This window comes from Arachis ipaensis, chromosome B9, assembly GCF_059453495.1.
Source record: "Arachis ipaensis isolate K30076 ecotype BB chromosome B9, ASM5945349v1, whole genome shotgun sequence".
In the NCBI taxonomy this organism is placed as follows: Eukaryota; Viridiplantae; Streptophyta; class Magnoliopsida; order Fabales; family Fabaceae; genus Arachis; species Arachis ipaensis.
The window spans coordinates 130,445,030-130,464,528 of record NC_142444.1 but is presented as its reverse complement, the minus strand read 5'-3'; the positions used below and the strand labels follow the sequence as shown (position 1 = coordinate 130,464,528).

At 38.3% G+C, this 19,499-nt stretch overlaps 2 non-coding genes across 2 annotated transcripts; one reads left to right on the top strand and one right to left on the bottom strand.

The window, feature by feature from the left end:
* The first annotated feature begins 757 nt into the window (after positions 1-757).
* On the top strand, positions 758-865 carry LOC148546320 (small nucleolar RNA R71). Its single transcript, XR_015902001.1, has one exon. It is a non-coding gene; the product is annotated as a small nucleolar RNA R71 (small nucleolar RNA).
* A 4,982-nt stretch (positions 866-5,847) lies between these two features.
* On the bottom strand, positions 5,848-5,955 carry LOC148546319 (small nucleolar RNA R71). Its single transcript, XR_015900591.1, has one exon. It is a non-coding gene; the product is annotated as a small nucleolar RNA R71 (small nucleolar RNA).
* Between the last annotated feature and the right edge of the window lie 13,544 nt (positions 5,956-19,499).

The window sequence follows — 19,499 nt, the reverse complement described above, 5'->3', positions numbered from 1 at the left end:
TGCTTATGTCAATGGCCTTGCACTCTCCTTTTGGATTCTCTTCTGTATTGCTTGGGAGAGTACTAGGAGGGATTTCAGTGATCCTTTTACTCAGCTGGCCCACTTGTGCTTCCAAATTTCTAATGGAAGACCTTGTTTCATTCATGAAACTCACAGTGGCCTTAGATAGATCAGAGACTAAGTTTGCTAAGCTAGATGAATTCTGCTCAGAATTCTCTGTCTGTTGCTGAGTGGATGATGGAAAAGGCTTGCTATTGCTAAACCTGTTTCTTCCACCATTATTAAAGCCTTGTTGAGGCTTTTGATCCTTCCATGAGAAATTTGGATGATTTCTCCATGATGACTTATAGGTGTTTTCATAAGGTTCACCCATGTAATTTACCTCTGCTATTGCAGGGTTTTCAGGATCATAAGCTTCTTCTTCGAAATATGCCTCTTGAGTACTGTTAGATGCAGCTTGCATTCCATTCAGACTCTTAGAAATCATATTGACTTGCTGAGTCAATATTTTGTTCTGAGCCAATATGGCATTCAGAGTATCAACTTCAAGAACTCCCTTCTTCATAGGCGTCCCATTACTCATAGGATTCCTATCAGAAGTGTACATAAACTGGTTATTAGCAACCATGTCGATGAGTTCTTGAGCTTCTGCAGGCGTTTTCTTTAGGTGAATAGATCCACCTACAGAAGTATCCAATGACATCTTTGATAACCCAGATAAACCATCATAGAATATATCCAGGATGGTCCATTCTGAAAGCATGTCAGAAGGACACTTTTTGGTCAGTCCTTTGTATCTCTCCCAAGCTTCATAGAGGGATTCACCTTCTTTCTGTCTGAAGGTTTGAACATCCACTCTAAGCTTGCTCAGCTTTTGAGGAGGAAAGAACTTGGCTAAGAAAGCCTTGACCAGCTTATCCCAAGAGTTCAGGCTATCCTTGGGTTGAGAATCCAACCACACTCTAGCTCTGTCTCTTACAGCAAAAGGAAAAGCATGAGCCTGTAGACTTCAGGATCTACTCCATTAGTCTTAACAGTATCACAGATCTGCAAGAATTCAGTTAAGAACTGAAAAGGATCTTCAGATGGAAGTCCATGAAACTTGCAGTCCTGCTGCATCAGAGAAACTAATTGAGGTTTCAGCTCAAAGTTGTTTGCTCCAATGGCAGGAATGGAGATGCTTCTTCCATGTAAATTGGAATTAGGTGCAGTAAAGTCACCAAGCATCCTCCTTGTATTATTATTATTTTCGGCTGCCATCTCCTCTTCTTGTTTGAAAATTCCTGACAGGTGCTTGCTGGATAGTTGTAATTTAGCTTCTCTTAATTTTCTCTTCAGAGTCCTTTCAGGTTCTGGATCTGCCTCAACAAGATTATTCTAGTCCTTGCTCCTGCTCATATGACAAAGAAGAGGGCACAGAAAAATAATAATAATAGGGATCCTTTTTACCACAGGTATAGAGGTTCCCTTGTGTGAGTAGAAGAAAAGAAGGAGATGAGAGAGAAAGAGAATTTTCGAAAATGATTTTTGAAAAAGAGTTAGTGATTTTCGAAAATAGTTTTTGAAAAGTGTTAGAAATTTTTCGAAAATTAAAATTAAAAATAATTAGTTAATAAAAAAAGAATTTTTGAAAAAGGGGGAGATATTTTTTCGAAAATTAGAGAGATAGAGAGTTAGTTAGGTAGTTTTGAAAAAGATAAGAAACAAACAAAAAGTTAGTTAGTTAGTTGAAACAAATTTGAAAAGATAAGAAGTTAGGAAGTTAGAAAAGATATTTTGAAAAAAAAAATTTTTGAAAAAGGTATGATGAGAAGATATTTTTGAAAAGATATGATAGGAATTAGTTTTGAAAAAGATTTGATTTTTAAAATCACAATTAATGACTTGATTCATAAGAAATCACAAGATATGATTCTAGAACTTAAAGTTTGAATCTTTCTTAACAAGCAAGTAACAAACTTGAAATTTTTGAATCAAAACATTAATTGTTATTGTTATTTTCGAAAATTTGATATAAAATTAAGAAAAAGGTTTTTGAAAAATATTTTTGGAATTTTCGAAAATAACTAAGAAGTTTGAAAAATATTTGATTTTTGAAAAATATTTTGAAAAAGATGAGATTTTTAAATTGAAAATTTGATTTGACTCATAAGAAACAATTAAATTTTAAAAAATTTTGAAAAAGTCAATTCAAATTTTCGAATTTGATGAGGAGAAAAAGGGAAAGATATTTTTTTTTTATTTTTGAATTTTTAATGATGAGAGAGAGAAACAAGATAAATGATGCAATGCATGAGAATTTTAGATCAAAACATGTGATGCATGCAATAATGCTATGAATGTCAAGATGAACACCAAGAACACTATGAAGATCATGATGAACACCAAGAACATATTTTTGAAAAATTTTTTAATGCAAAGAAAACATGCAAGATACCAAACTTAGAATTCTTTAATGCTTAGACACTAAGAATTCAAGAATGCATATGAAAAACAAGAAAAGACACAAAACATGCAAATGCAAAGATCAAACAAGAAGACTTACCAAGAACAACTTGAAGATCATGAAGAACACTATGAATGCATGAAATTTTTCGAAAAATGCAAGATGCACATGCAAGTGACACCAAAATTATAACATGACTCATGACTCAAACAAAAAACACAAAATATATATTGTTTTTGATTTTTTTTTATTTTCTAAATTTTTTTGGATTTTTATTTTATATTTTTCGAAAATTATTTAGAAAAGAGAAAATAAGGATTCCAAAATTTTTAATATGAATTCCAGGAATCTTGCATTCTTAGTCTAAAGCTTCAGTCCAGGAATTAGACATGGCTCACTAGCCAGCCAAGCTTTCAATGAAAGCTCCGGTCCAAAACACTAGACATGGCCAATGGCCAGCCAAGCTTCAGAAAGATATCAGAATATACTGCTCATTACTTATCAAATATGTAACTTGCCTCTATGCTGATGGTTTGGAAGCCTCAGTCCAACTGAATTTAGACATGGCTTTACGGCTAGCCAGGCTTCACATGCTTCATGAAACACTAGAATTCATTCTTTAAAAATTTTGAAGCCATAGAATAATTTATTTTTGAAAACATTATTTTTATTATTATTATTTTTTTTTTCGAAAACAAAAGAAAAATTTTTGAAAGATTTTTGAAAGCAAAACAAAAAGAAAATTACCTAATCTGAGCAACAGGATGAACCGTCAGTTGTCCAAACTCGAACAATCCCCGGCAACGGCCCCAAAAACTTGGTGTTGTTGCCGGATCGAAAATTTGGCGCCGTTGCCGGGGATTGTTTGAGTTTTCGGCAAGCTTTTGGTCCGGTAACATCAGTGCCAAATTTTCGATCCGGCAACAACACCAAGTTTTTGGCGCCATTGCCGGGGATTGTTCGAGTTTGGACAACTGACGGTTCATCTTGTTGCTCAGATTAGGTAATTTTCTTTTTGTTTTCTTTTCAAAAATTTTTTCAAAAATATTTCAAAATTTTCTCACCTATTTTCGAAAAAAAAAATGTTTTCAAAAATATATTTTTATTTAAAATTTTTAAGAATGAATTCTAGTGTTTCATGAAGCATGTAAAGCCTGGCTGGCTGAAAAGCCATGTCTAAATTCATTTGGACTGAGGCTTGCAATTTGTTATCAAGAGCAAGTTAGTTGTTGTTAATCCATCTGCTACTGTTCCTGATTTACATGCTGAAGCTTGGCTGGCCATTGGCCATGTCTAGTGTTTTGGACCGGAGCTTTCATTGAAAGCTTGGCTGGCTAGTGAGCCATGTCTAATTCCTGGACTGAAGCTTTAGACTAAGAATGCAAGATTCTTGGAATTCATATTAAAAATTTTGGAATCTTTATTTTCCTTTTTCAATTAATTTTCGAAAAATCCAAAAAAAAAATTAGAAAATCATAAAAATCAAAAATATTTTTTGTGTTTCTTGTTTGAGTCTTGAGTCATATCATAAGTTTGGTGTCACTTGCATATGCATCTTGCATTTTTCGAAAATATCATGCATTCATAGTGTTCTTCATGATCTTCAAGTTGTTCTTGGTAAGTCTTCTTGTTTGATCTTGATGTTTTCATGTTTTGTGTCTTTTCTTGTTTTACATGTGCATTTTTCGTTTCTTAGAGTCTAAACATGAAAAATTTCTAAGTTTGGTGTCTTACATGTTTTCTTTGCATCAAAAATTTTTCAAAAATATGTTCTTGGTGTTCATCTTGACATTCATAGTGTTCTTGGTGTTCATCTTGACATTCATAGCATTCTTGCATGCATTCATTGTTTTGATCTAAAAATTTCATGCATTGCATCTTTTTAGTGTTTTTCTCTCTCATCATAAAAATTCAAAAATAAAAAAAAAATAAAAAAATATATCTTTCCCTTTTTCTCTCATCAAATTCGAAAATTTGGATTGACTTTTTCAAAAATTTTTAAAAAATCAAGTTGTTTTTATGAGTCAAATCAAATTTTCATTTTAAAAATCTTATCTTTTTCAAAATCTTTTTCAAAAATCAAATCTTTTTCAAATTTTTTAGTTATTTTCGAAAATTCCAAAAATATTTTTCAAAAATCTTTTTCTTATTTTTATCAAATAATTTTCGAAAATAACAATAACAATTAATGTTTTGATTCAAAAATTTCAAGTTTGTTACTTACTTGTTAAGAAAGATTCAAACTTTAAGTTATAGAATCATATCTTGTGATTTCTTGTGAATCAAGTCATTAATTGTGATTTTAAATATAAAATCTTTTTCAAAAATTAATTTCTATCATATCCTTTCAAAAAATATCTTCTTATCTTATCTTTTTCAAAAATTTGATTTCAAAATATCTTTTCTAACTTCCTAACCTCTCATCTTTTCAAAATTTGTTTCAAATAACTAACTAACTTTTTGTTTGTTTCTTACCTTTTTCAAAACTACCTAACTAACTCTCTCTCTCTAATTTTTGAAAATATCTTCCCTCTTTTTCAAAAATTTCCTTTTAATTAACTAATTATTTTTATTTTTGATTTCAAAATTTTTCGAAAATCACTAACCTTTTTCAAAAACTATTTTCGAAAATCACTAACCCTTTTTCAAAAATTATTTTCGAAAATTCTCCCTCTCCCATCTTATTCTATTTATTTATTCATCTACTAACATCTCATCTCACATCTCTACCCTCCTCACAGTTGTGTTTCTTCCATTACATTACATTCTTTATCTCCCTCTTTTCTTCCACTCACAAAGGGATCTCTATACTGTGGTATAAAGGAACTCTATTATTATTATTTTTTCTGTGCTCTCTTCTTTGTCATATGAGCAGGAGCAAGGACAAGAATATTCTTGTTGAAGCAGATCCAGAACCTGAAAGGACTCTGAAGAGAAAACTAAGTGAAGCTAAATTACAACAATCAAGAGATAACCTTTCAGAAATTTTCGAATAGGAAGAGGAGATGGCAGCCAAAAATAATAATAATGCAAGGAGGATGATTGGTGACTTTACTGCACCTAATTCCAATTTACATGGAAAAAGCATCTCCATTCCTGCCATTGGAGCAAACAACTTTGAGCTGAAACCTCAATTAGTTTCTCTGATGCAGCAGAACTACAAGTTTCATGGACTTCCATCTGAAGATCCTTTTCAGTTCTTAACTGAATTCTTGCAGATCTGTGATACTATTAAGACTAATGGAGTAGATCCTGAAGTCTACAGGCTCATGCTTTTCCCATTTGCTGTAAGAGACAGAGCTAGAATATGGTTGGACTCTCAACCTAAGGATAGCCTGAACTCTTGGGATAAGCTGGTCAAGGCTTTCCTAGCCAAGTTCTTTCCTCCTCAAAAGCTGAGCAAGCTTAGAGTGGATGTTCAGACCTTCAGACAAAAAGAAGGTGAATCCCTCTATGAAGCTTGGGAGAGATACAAAGGACTGACCAAAAAGTGGCCTTCTGACATGCTTTCAGAATGGACCATCTTGGATATATTCTATGATGGTTTATCTGAGTTATCAAAGATGTCATTGGATACTTCTGCAGGTGGATCCATTCACCTAAAGAAAACGCCTGCAGAAGCTCAAGAACTCATTGATATGGTTGCTAATAACGAGTTGATGTACACTTCTGAGAGGAATCCTGTGAGTAATGGGACGCCTATGAAGAAGGGAGTTCTTGAGATTGATACTCTGAATGCCATATTGACTCAGAATAAAATATTGACTCAGCAATTCAATATGATCTCGCAGAGTCTGAATGGAGTGCAAGCTGCATCCAACAGTACTCAAGAGGCTTCTTATGAAGAAGAAGCTTATGATCTTGAGAACCCTGCAATAGCAGAGGTGAATTACTTAGGTGAACCTTATGGAAACACCTATAACTCATCATGGAGAAATCATCCAAATTTCTCATGGAAGGATCAAAGGCCTCAACAAGGCTTTAATAATGGTGGAAGAAACAGGTTTAGCAATAGCAAGCCTTTTCCATCATCCACTCAGCAACAGACAGAGAATTCTGAGCAGAATCCATCTAGCTTAGCAAACTTAGTCTCTGATCTTTCTAAGGCCACTGTAAGTTTCATGAATGAAACAAGGTCTTCCATTAGAAATCTGGAAGCACAAATGGGCCAGCTGAGTAAAAGGATCACTGAAATCCCTCCTCGTACTCTCCCAAGCAATACAGAAGAGAATCCAAAAGGAGAGTGCAAGGCCATTGACATAAGCACCATGGCCGAACCTGTAAGGGAAGGAGAGGACGTGAATCCCAAGGAGGAAGACCTCCTGGGACGTCCAGTGGTCAATAAGGAGCTTCCCTCTGAGGAACCAAAGGACTCTGAGGCTCATCTAGAGACCATAGAGATTCCATTGAACCTCCTTATGCCATTCATGAGCTCTGATGAGTATTCCTCTTCTGAAGAGAATGAGGATGTTACTGAAGAGCAAACTGCCAAGTTTCTTGGTGCAATCATGAAGCTGAATGCCAAATTATTTGGTATTGATACTTGGGAAGTTGAACCTCTCTTGTTCATCAATGAACTAAGTGATCTGGATCAACTGACATTGCCTCAGAAGAGACAGGATCCTGGAAAGTTCATAATACCTTGTACCAGAGGCACCATGATCTTTAAGGCTCTGTGTGACCTTGGTTCAGGAATAAACCTCATGCCCCTCTCTGTAATAGAGAAACTGGGAATCTATGGGGTGCAAGCTGCTAAAATCTCATTAGAGATGGCAGACAATTCAAGAAAACAGGCATATGGACAAGTAGAGGACGTGTTAGTAAAGGTTGAAGGCCTTTACATCCCTGCTGATTTCATAGTCCTGGATACTGGAAAGGAAAAGGATGAATCCATCATCCTAGGAAGACCTTTCCTGACCACAGCAAGAGCTGTGATTGATGTTGACAGAGGTGAACTAGTCCTTCAATGGAATGAGGACTCCCTTGTGTTTAAAACTCAAGGATCTCCCTCTGCAACCATGGAGAGGAAGCATGAAAAGCTTCTCTCAAAGCAGAGTCAACCCAAGCCCCCACAGTCAAACTCTAAGTTTGGTGTTGGAGAGTTTCAACAATGCTCTGAACAGCTGTGAGGCTCCATGAGAGCCCACTGTCAAGCTATTGACATTAAAGAAGTGCTTGTTGGGAGGCAACCCAATGTTTATTTATCTAATTTTGTTTTTGTTTTTCATGTTTTATTAGGTTCATGATCATGTGGAGTCACAAAATAAATATAAAAATTGAAAACAGAATCAAAAACAGCAGAAGAAAAATCACACCCTGGAGGAAGCATCTGCCTGGCGTTCAACGCCAGAACAGAGCATGGTTCTGGCGCTGAACGCCCAAAATTGGCAGCATCCTGGCGCTGAACGCCCAGAACAAGCATGGTTCTGGCGTTCAACGCCAGAAATGGCAACAAATGGGCGTTGAACGCCCAAAATGGGCACCAACCTGGCGCTGAATGCCCAGAGTTGTGTGCAAGGGCATTTTACATGCCTAAATTGGTGCAGGGATGTAAATGCCTTGACACCTCAGGATCTGTGGACCCCACAGGATCATCTTAGGATCTGTGGACCCCACAGGATCCCCACCTACCTCATCATCTCTCTTTCCATTCATGATCATCCCTTCTGTTTTCCATTGACCACTCACATCCATACACCCACTACCTTCAAAATTCAACATCTCTCTCCCACCCAATCCCACCCATATGGCCATATACACACACCCATCCATCTCCTCCATATCTTCTTCTTCTTCTTCTATTCTTTCTTCTTTTGCTCGAGGGCGAGCAACATTCTAAGTTTGGTGTGGTAAAAGCATAGCTTTTTTGTTTTTTCCATAACCATTGATGGCACCTAAGGCCAGAGAGACCTCTAGAAAGAGGAAAGGGAAGACAAAAGCTTCCATCAAGGGTCTATAGCTCAGTGGTAAAACATTTGACTGCAAATCAAGAGATCCCTGAGATACCTTAGGGGATACATCTTCTTCCACACAATTATTGGAAGCAACTAAGGGTGGAACATCAAGAGCACTCCATCATCCTTCATGAAATCAGAGAAGATCTAAAAGCAATGAAGGAGGAGCCACAAAGACAAGGAAGAGACATAGAAGAGCTCAAGGACATCATTGGTTCCTCAAGAAGGAAACGCCACCATCACTAAGGTGGATTCATTCCTTGTTCTTACTTCTTCTGTTTTTTTCGTTTTCTATGTTATGTGCTTATCTATGTTTGTGTCCTCATTACATGATCATTAGTAGTTAGTAACTGTGTCTTAAAGTTATAAATGTCCTATGAATCCATCACCTCTCTTAAATGAAAAATGTTTTAATTCAAAAGAACAAGAAGTACATGAGTTTCGAATTTATCCTTGAACTTAGCTTAATTATATTGATGTGGTGACAATGCTTCTTGTTTTCTGAATGTATGCTTGAACAGTGCGTATGTCTTTTGAAGTTGTTGTTTAAGAATGTTAAATATGTTGGCTCTTGAAAGAATGATGACTAGGAGACTTGTTATTTGATAATCTGAAAAATCATAAAAATGATTCTTAAAGCAAGAAAAAGCAGCAAAGAACAAAGCTTGCAGAAAAAAAATAAAAATAAAAATAAAAAAATAGGCGAAAAAAATAGAAAAAAAAAGCAAGCAGAAAAAGCCAAAAGCTCTTAAAACCAAGAGGCAAGAGCAAAAAGCCAATAACCCTTAAAACCAAAAGGCAAGGGCAATTAAAAAGGATCCCAAGGCTTTGAGCATCAGTGGATAGGAGGGCCTAAAGGAATAAAATCCTGGTCTAAGCGGCTAAACCAAGCTGTCCCTAACCATGTGCTTGTGGCGTGTAGGTGTCAAGTGAAAACTTGAGACTGAGCGGTTAAAGTCAAGGTCCAAAGCAAAAAAAGAGTGTGCTTAAGAACCCTGGACACCTCTAATTGGGGACTTTAGCAAAGCTGAGTCACAATCTGAAAAGGTTCACCCAAATTATGTGTCTGTGGCATTTATGTATCCGGTAGTAATACTGGAAAACAAAGTGCTTAGGGCCACGGCCAAGACTCATAAAGAAGCTGTGTTCAAGAATCATCATACTGAACTAGGAGAATCAATAACACTATCTAAACTCTGAGTTCCTATAGATGCCAATCATTCTGAACCTCAATGGATAGAGTGAGATGCCAAAACTATTCAAGAGGCAAAAAGCTATAAGTCCCGCTCATTTGATTGGAGCTATGTTTCATTGATAGTTTGGAATTTATAGTATATTCTCTTCTTTTTATCCTATTTGATTTTCAGTTGCTTGGGGACAAGCAACAATTTAAGTTTGGTGTTGCGATGAGCGGATAATTTATACGCTTTTTGGCATTGTTTTTAGTATGTTTTTAGTAGGATCTAGTTACTTTTAGGGATGTTTTCATTAGTTTTTATGTTAAATTCACATTTCTGGACTTTACTATGAGTTTGTGTGTTTTTCTATGATTTCAGGTATTTTCTGGCTGAAATTGAGGGACTTGAGCAGAAATCAGATTCAGAGGTTGAAGAAGGACTGTTGATGCTGTTGGATTCTGACCTCCCTGCACTCAAAGTGGATTTTCTGGAGCTACAGAACTCGAAATGGCGCTCTTCCAATTGTGTTGGAAAGTAGACATCCAGGGCTTTCCAGAAATATATAATAGTCTATACTTTGGCTAAGAATAGATGACGTAAACTGGCGTTCAACGCCAGCTTTCTGCCCAAATCTGGCGTCCAGCGCCAGAAAAGGAGCCAAAACCAGAGTTGAACGCCCAAACTGGCACAAAAGCTGGCGTTCAACTCCAGGAAGGACCTCTACACGTGCAACACTCAAGCTCAGCCCAAGCACACACCTAGTGGGCCCCGGAAGTAGATTTATGCATCAATTACTTACTTCTATAAACCCTAAGTAGCTAGTTTATTATAAATAGGACCTTTTACTATTGTATTAGAGATCTTTGATCAGTTGTATGCTATCTTAGATCACGTTTGAGGGCTGGCCTCTTGGCCATGCCTGGACTATCACTTATGTATTTTCAACGGTAGAGTTTCTACACTCCATAGATTAAGGTGTGGAGCTCTGCTGTTCCTCAAAGATTAATGCAAAGTACTACTGTTTTCTATTCAATTCATCTTGTTTCGCTTCTAAGATATTCATTCGCACTTCAACCTGAATGTGATGAACGTGACAATCATCATCATTCCTTATGAATGCGTGCCTGACAACCACTACCACTTACTAGCAAGTGCACTGGGTCGTCCAAGTAGTACCTTACGTGAGTAAGGGTCGAATCCCACGGAGATTGTTGGTTTGAAGCAATCTATGGTTATCTTGTAAATCTTAGTCAGGAAGTCAGTTATGTTTATCAGTTGAATTGTGAATAACCAAGAGAGCATAAATTAAAGGTTACTTGTTATGCAGTAATGGAGAATATGTTGGAGTTTTGGAGATGCTTTGTCTTCTGAATCTCTGCTTTCCTCTGTCTTCTGATTCACGCATGCACGTCCTCCCATGGCAAGCTGTATGTAGGGGATCACCGTCGTCAATGGCTACATCCCATCCTCTCAGTGAAGAATATGCTCACATGCTCTGTCACAGCACGGCTAATCATCTGTCGGTTCTCGATCATACTGGAATAGAATTCTTCATCCTTTTGCGTCTGTCACTAACGCCCAGCACTCGTGAGTTTGAAGCTCGTCACAGTCATTCGATCATTGAATCCTACTCGGAATACCACAGACAAGGTTTAGACTTTCTGGATTCTCATGAATGCCGCCATCAGTTCTAGCTTATACCACGAAGATTCTAATTAAGAGATCTAAGAGATACTCATTCAATCGGATATAGAACGGAGGTGGTTGTCAGGCACACGTTCATGGGTTAAGGAAGGTGATGAGTGTCATGGATCATCACCTTCATCACAGTTAATCGCGAATGAACATCTTAGGTAGGAACAAGAGTGTTTGAATGGAAAACAGAAATACTTGCATTAATTCATCGACACACAGCAGAGCTCCTCACCCCCAACAATGGAGTTTAGAGACTCATGCCGTCAAAGAGTACAAAGTTCAGATCTAAAAAATGTTATGAGATGCAAAATAAGTCTCTAAAAGTTGTTTAAATACTAAACTAGTAGCCTAGGTTTACAAAAAGTGAGTAGACTATGACAGATGGTGCAGAGATCCACTTCTGGGGCCCATTTGGTGTGTGTTGGGGCTGAGACTTAAGCAATTCACGTGCATAAGGCCATTTTGGGCGTTCAACGCCAGGTTTGGTTCCATTTCTGGCGTTGAACTCCAACTTTTAATCCTTTTCTGGCGCTGAACGCCAGAATTGGGCAGAGAACTGGCGTTAAATTCCAGTTTACATCGTCTATCCTTGAGCAAAGTATGGACTATTATATATTTCTGGAAAGCCCTGGATGTCTACTTTCCAACGCAATTGGAAGCACGCCATTTCGAGTTCTGTAGCTCCAGAAAATCTACTTTGAGTGCAGGGAGGTCAGAATCCAACAACATCAGCAGTCCTTTTTCAGCCTGAATCAGATTTTTGCTCAGCTCCTTCAATTTCAGCCAGAAAAATACCTGAAATTACAGAAAAACACACAACTCATAGTAAAGTCCAGAAATATAAATTTTTCCTAAAAACTAATGAAAATAAACTAAAAACTAACTAAAACATACTAAAAATTATATGAAATTAACCCCAAAAAGCGTATAAAATATCCACTCATCACAACACCAAACTTAAACTGTTGCTTGTCCTCAAGCAACTAGACAAATAAAATAGAAGACTAATGGGTTGAGAAGCAATAATATCTCAGAGTTTTTGAGTGAAGCTCAGATTCTAATTAGATGGGCAGGACTAGCAGCTTTTTGCTTCCGAACAGTTTTGGCATCTCACTTTATCTATTGAAGCTCAGAGTGATTGGCATCTATAAGAACTTAGAATTCAGATAATGTTATTGATTCTCCTATTTCAGTATAATGATTCTTGAACACAGCTATTTCATGAGTCTTGGCCGTGGCCCTAAGCACCTTGTTTTCCAGTATTACCCCTGGATACATAAATGCCACAGACACATAATTGGGTGAACCCTTTGGATTGTGACTCAGCTTTGCTAAAGTCCCCAATTAGAGGTGTCCAGAGTTCTTAAGCACACTCTTCTTTCTGCTTTGGACCTTGACTTTAACCGCTCAGTCTCAAGGTTTCACTTGACACCTTCACGCCACAAGCACATGGTTAGGGACAGCTTGGTTTAGCCGCTTAGGCCAGGATTTTATTCCCTTAGGCCCTCCTATCCACTGATGCTCAAAGCCTTGGGATCCTTTTTATTACCTTGCCTTTTGGTTTTTAAGGGCTATTGGCTTTTTCTGCTTTTTTTTTTGCTGCTTTTTCTTGCTTTAAGAATCATTTTTATGATTTTTCAGATTATCAATAACATGTCTCATGTTCATCATTCTTTCAAGAGCCAACATATTTAACAGTCTTAAGCAACAAATTCAAAATACATATGCACTGTTCAAGCATTCATTCAGAAGACAGAAAGTATTGCCCCCACATGTAACTAATTAGAATTTCTCTTATTAAAACTTGAAATTTTATTGCCTCTTATTCAAAAGATCTACTATTTTATTCATGTTTGCTGATGATGAGAAAAATAAACTATAGCTTAATTGGAGATAAGATCAAAATAGATACTAATTACTACTATATGACTCCTAAGGTGAACTTTTCTAATGACACTATCATAGATTTAAAGCAGAAATTGGAATTTAACAACCTTTATTTTGGGGGAACAGGGGTTCCTCTGATCCTTGGGGTGCTCGGTCCTGCAAGAGATAACTTCTGGCGCTTCAAGTCCCTTAAGTCACGCCCTTGCTCCTCTTGTTCTTTAAACATATAGGTAAGAATTTGACTGTGTTCCTTCTGTTCTTTTATTATTTGCTCCATAGCTTCCCGTATCTTGGTGATGGACGTCTCAAGATACTCCCAATATTCAGATTGAGGGATTTCTGGAAGGAATTCCTGCATTTTCTTCTTGGTTGGATCCTCCTGCGCTTGTTGTTTTTTGATTGATGCTTTGGTGATTGGCTTCTCAACTGAGATGTACTCAGTTATTCCCATCCTTACTCCAGCATCCTTGCAGAGCAGCGATATCACACTTGGGTAAGCCAACCTGGCTTCTTTAGAATTTTTGTTAGCAATTTTGTAGAGTTCAGTTGAGATTAGCTGATGAACTTCCACTTCTTTTCCCATCATGATGCAATGGATCATGACTGCTCTTTTAACTGTGACTTCAGAACGGTTGCTGGTAGGCAACAGAGAATGCCCAATGAAGTCCAGCAATCCTCTGGCGACTGGTTTGAGATCTTCTCTCTTGAGAGTTGGTTTGGGACACCCTTTGTGTTGGTGGTCCATCTGGCTTCAGGGATACATATGTCCTCTAGAATCTTATCCAGGCCCTTGTCTGTTCTCATCATTCTCCTGTTGAAGGAATCTGGATCATATTTCAGCTGAGGTAGCTTTAAGATCTCTCTGATCTTGTCAGGGGTGGTATGAACAATCTTTCCTCTGACCATGGTCTGATATTCATAGAAGGCAGTTCCAGATAGTTTTTGCTTGTCAGTCTGCCACATATTAGCATAGAACTCCTGGATCATATTCCTTCCCACCTTCGTTTCAGGATTAGCTAGGACTTCCCAGTTCCTGATTCGAATTTGCTCCTGGATCTCCGGATATTCATCTTCTTTCAGATCGAATCTAACTTCCGGGATCACTGATCTCAGACCCATTATTTTGTTATAATGGTCCGAATGTTCTTTAGATAAGAACTTCCCTTGATTCCAAAGTGGTTTTGGAACGCTCTCTTTCTTGCCTCTTGGAGTGGGTTGTTTTCCTTTGGGGGCCATGATCTTAGTGATCGCGGATAAACACACCAAACTTAGAGGTTTGCTTGTCCTCAAGCAAAAGAAAAGAAAGGAGAGGGATAGAAGGAGAGCTAGGTGCAATTGTTGATGGGAGAGGAGGGAGGCCGAACTCAAATTTATAAGGGGGGGAGGGTGGGTTTTCGAAAAAAAAGAGATAAAGATATGATAAAAAGATGTATTTGGAAAAGATAAGATAGAAGATATAGTTTAAAATTGAGAAGATATGAAAGATTTTTGAGAAAGATAGATTTAATTTTTGAAAAAGAGAAAGTGGAGGTTTTGAAAAAGATATTTTGAAAAAGATAGATTTGTAAAAAAAAAATTTGAAAAGGGTTGCATTTGCACAGATTGTGAATTGCTACTCAGGTTGTGAATTGTTGTTCGAAATTGATTCCCTGGCAATGGCACCAAAAACGGATGCACAGAACCATGGTCTAAACATATCTTCACAACTTCACATAACTAACCAGCAAGTGCATTGGGTCGTCCAAGTAATACCTTACGTGAGTAAGGGTCGAATCCCACGGAGATTGTCAGTATGAAGCAAGCTATGGTCACCTTGTAAATCTCAGTCAGGCGGATATCAAATGGTTATGGAGTTTTCGAAAATAAATAATAGAATAGGGATAGAAATACTTATGTAATTCATTGGTGAGAATTTCAGATAAGCGAATGGAGATGCTTTCGTTCCTCTGAACCTCTGCTTTCCTGCTATCTTCATCCAATCAGTCTTACTCCTTTCCATGGCTGGCTTTATGTGATACATCACCACTGTCAATGGCTACTTTCGGTCATCTCTCGGGAAAATGATCCAATGCCCTGTCACGGCATGGCTAATCGTCTGGAGGCATCACCCTTGTCAATGGCTTCATCTTATCCTCTCAGTGAAAATGGTCAACGCACCCTGTCACGGCACGGCTATTCATCTGTCGGTTCTCGATCATGCTGGAATAGGATTTACTATCCTTTTGCGTCTGTCACTAACGCCCTGCAATCGCGGGTTAGGAGCTCGTCACAGTCATTCATTCATTGAATCCTACTCGGAATACCACAGACAAGGTTTAGACTTTCCGGATTCTCTTGAATGCCGCCATCATTCTAGCTTACACCACGAAGATTCTGGTTAGGAGATCTAAGAGATACTCATTCAGTCGAAGGTAGAACGGAAGTGGTTGTCAGGCACGCGTTCATAGGGAATGATGATGATTGTCACGTTCATCACATTCAGATTGAAGTACGAATGAATATCTTGGAAGCGAAACAAGATGAATTGAATAGAAAACAGTAGTACTTTGCATTAATCTTTGAGGAACAGCAGAGCTCCACACCTTAATCTATGGAGTGTAGAAACTCTACCGTTAAAATTACATAAGTGAAAGGTCCAGGCATGGCCGAATGGCCAGCCCCTCCGATCTCAGAACCAGGCGTCCAAAGATGGTCAAAAAGACGTCTAATACAACAGTGAAAGGTCCTATTTATAATAAACTAGCTACTAGGGTTTACATGAGTAAGTAATTGATGCATAAATCCACTTCCGGGGCCCACTTGGTGTGTGCTTGGGCTGAGCTTGAGTGTTGCACATGTAGAGGTCCTTCTTGGAGTTGAACGCCAGCTTTTGTGCCAGTTTGGGCGTTCAACTCTGGTTTTGGCTCCTTTTCTGGCGCTGGACGCCAGATTTGGGCAGAAAACTGGCGTTGAACGCCAGTTTATATCATCTATTCTTGGCTAAAGTATGGACTATTATATATTGCTGGAAAGCCCTGGATGTCTACTTTCCAACGCAATTGGAAGCGCGCCATTTAGAGTTCTGTAGCTCCAGAAACCCCACTTTGAGTGCAGGGAGGTCAGAATCCAACAGCATCAGTAGTCCTTCTTCAACCTCTGAATCTGATTTCTGCTCAAGTCCCTCAATTTCAGCCAGAAAATACCTGAAATCATAGAAAAATACACAAACTCATAGTAAAGTCCAGAAATGTGAATTTAACATAAAAACTAATGAAAACATCCCTAAAAGTAACTAGATCCTACTAAAAACATACTAAAAACAATGCCAAAAAGCGTATAAATTATCCGCTCATCGCAACACCAAACTTAAATTGTTGCTTGTCCCCAAGCAACTGAAAATCAAATAGGATAAAAAGAAGAGAATATACTATAAATTCCAAACTATCAATGAAACATAGCTCCAATCAAATGAGCGGGACTTATAGCTTTTTGCCTCTTGAATAGTTTTGGCATCTCACTCTATCCATTGAGGTTCAGAATGATTGGCATCTATAGGAACTCAGAGTTTAGATAGTGTTATTGATTCTCCTAGTTCAGTATGATGATTCTTGAACACAGCTTCTTTATGAGTCTTGGCCGTGGCCCTAAGCACTTTGTTTTCCAGTATTACTACCGGATACATAAATGCCACAGACACATAATTTGGGTGAACCTTTTCAGATTGTGACTCAGCTTTGCTAAAGTCCCCAATTAGAGGTGTCCAGGGTTCTTAAGCACACTCTTTTTTTGCTTTGGACCTTGACTTTAACCGCTCAGTCTCAAGTTTTCACTTGACACCTACACGCCACAAGCACATGGTTAGGGACAGCTTGGTTTAGCCGCTTAGACCAGGATTTTATTCCTTTAGGCCCTCCTATCCACTGATGCTCAAAGCCTTGGGATCCTTTTTATTTGCCCTTACCTTTTGGTTTTAAGAGCTTTTGGCTTTTTCTGCTTGCTTTTTCTTTTTCTTTCTATTTTTTTTCTCCTATTTTTTTCCCTTTTTTTTCTGCAAGCTTTGCTCTTTGCTGCTTTTTCTTGCTTCAAGAATCATTTTTATAATTTTTCAGATTATCAAATAACATGTCTCCTAGTCATCATTCTTTCAAGAGCCAACATATTTAACATTCTTAAACAACAACTTTCAAAGACATATGCACTGTTCAAGCATACATTCAGAAAATAAGAAGCATTGTCACCACATCAATATAATTAAACTACGTTCAAGGATAAATTCGAAACTCATGTACTTCTTGTTCTTTTGAATTAAAACATTTTTTTCATTTAAGAGAGGTGATGGATTCATAGGACATTCATAACTTTAAGACATAGTTACTACTACTAATGATCATGTAATGAAGACACAAACATAGATAAGCACATAACATAGAAAACGAAAAACAGAAGAAATAAGAACAAGGAATGAATCCACCTTAGTGATGGTGGCGTTTCCTTCTTGAGGAATCAATGATGTCCTTGAGCTCTTCTATGTCTCTTCCTTGTCTTTGTTGCTCCTCCCTCATTGCTTTTTGATCTTCTCTTATTTCATGAAGCATGATGGAGTGCTCTTGATGTTCCACCCTTAGTTGTCCCATATTGGAACTCAATTCTCCTAGGGAGGTATTGATTTGCTCCCAATAGTTTTGTGGAGGAAAGTGCATTTGAGGCATATCCGGGATCTCATGGTGATAAGCTTCATACGCCTCTTGAGCTCCATGAATGGGCTCTCTTGCTTGCTCCATCTTTTTCTTAGTGATGGACTTGTCCTCTTTAATGAGGATATCTCCCTCTATGTCAATCCCAGCTGAATTGCATAGGTGGCAAATGAGGTGAGGACAGGCTAACCTCACCATAGTGGAGGACTTGTCAGCCACCTTGTAGAGTTCTTGAGGTATAATCTCATGAACTTCTACCTCTTCTCCAATCATGATGCTATGGATCATGATGGTCCGGTCTATAGTAACTTCAGACCGGTTGCTAGTGGGAATGATTGAGCATTGAATGAACTCCAACCATCCTCTAGCTACAGGCTTGAGGTCCAATCTTCTTAGTTGAACTGGCTTGCCTTTGGAGTCAATCTTCCATTGAGCTCCTTCTACACATATGTCCATAAGGACTTGGTCCAACCTTTGATCAAAGTTGACTCTCCTTGTGTAGGGGCGTGCGTTCTCTTCCATGTTTGGCAAGTTGAATGCCAACCTTACATTTTCCGGACTAAAATCCAAGTATTTTCCCCGAACCATTGTAACATAGTTCTTTGGATCCGGGTTCTTACTTTGATCATGGTTCTTGGTGATCCATGCATTAGCATAGAACTCTTGAACCATTAGGATGCCGACTTGTTGGATGGGATTTGTTAGAACTTCCCAACCTCTTCTTTGAATTTCATGTCGGATCTCCGGATACTCATTTTTTTTGAGTTTGAAAGGAACCTCAGAGATCACCTTCTTCTTGGCCACAACATCATAGAAGTGGTCTTGATGGGCTTTGGAGATGAACCTTTCCATCTCCCATGACTCGGATGTGGAAGCTTTTGTCTTCCCTTTCTAGAGGATTCTCCGGTCTTAGGTGCCATCAATGGTAATGGAAAAAAAAAAAGCTTATGCTTTTACCACACCAAACTTAGAATTTTGCTCGCCCTCGAGCAATAAAAGAAAGAATAGATGAAGAAGAAGAAGAAATAGAAGAGAGGGAGAGTGGGAAGTGTTTCGGCCAAGAAGGGTGTAGAGGGGTGTGTTGTGTGAATTTGGTGAAGAATGGAGGGCTTTATATAGGGAAGGGAGGGGGGAAAGGTTTCGGCCATATGGGTGGGTTTGGGTGGGAAATTGGTTTTGAATTTTGAAGGTAGGTGGGGTTTATGAGGTAGGTTTATGGGGAAGAGTGGATGGATGTGAGTGGTGAAGAGGTGATGGGGAAGAGAGATTGAGGTTGTGTGAAAGAGAGTGGTGAGAAAAAGTGAGTGGAGGTAGGTGGCGATCCTGTGGGGTCCATAGATCCTGAGGTGATCCTGTGGGGTCCACAGATCCTGGGGTGTCAAGGATTTGCATCCTTGCACCAATTAGGCATGTAAAATTCCTTTGCACACAACTCTGGGCGTTCAGCGCCAGGTTGGTGCCCATTTTGGGCGTTCAACGCCCATTTACTAGCCATTTCTGGCGTTGAACACCAGAACCATGCATGTTCTGGGCATTCAGCACCAGAATGCTGCCCATTTTGGGCGTTCAGCGCCAGAACCATGCTCTGTTCTGGCGTTGAACGCCAGGCAGATGTTCCTCCAGGATGTGATTTTTCTTCTGCTATTTTTGATTCCGTTTTCAATTT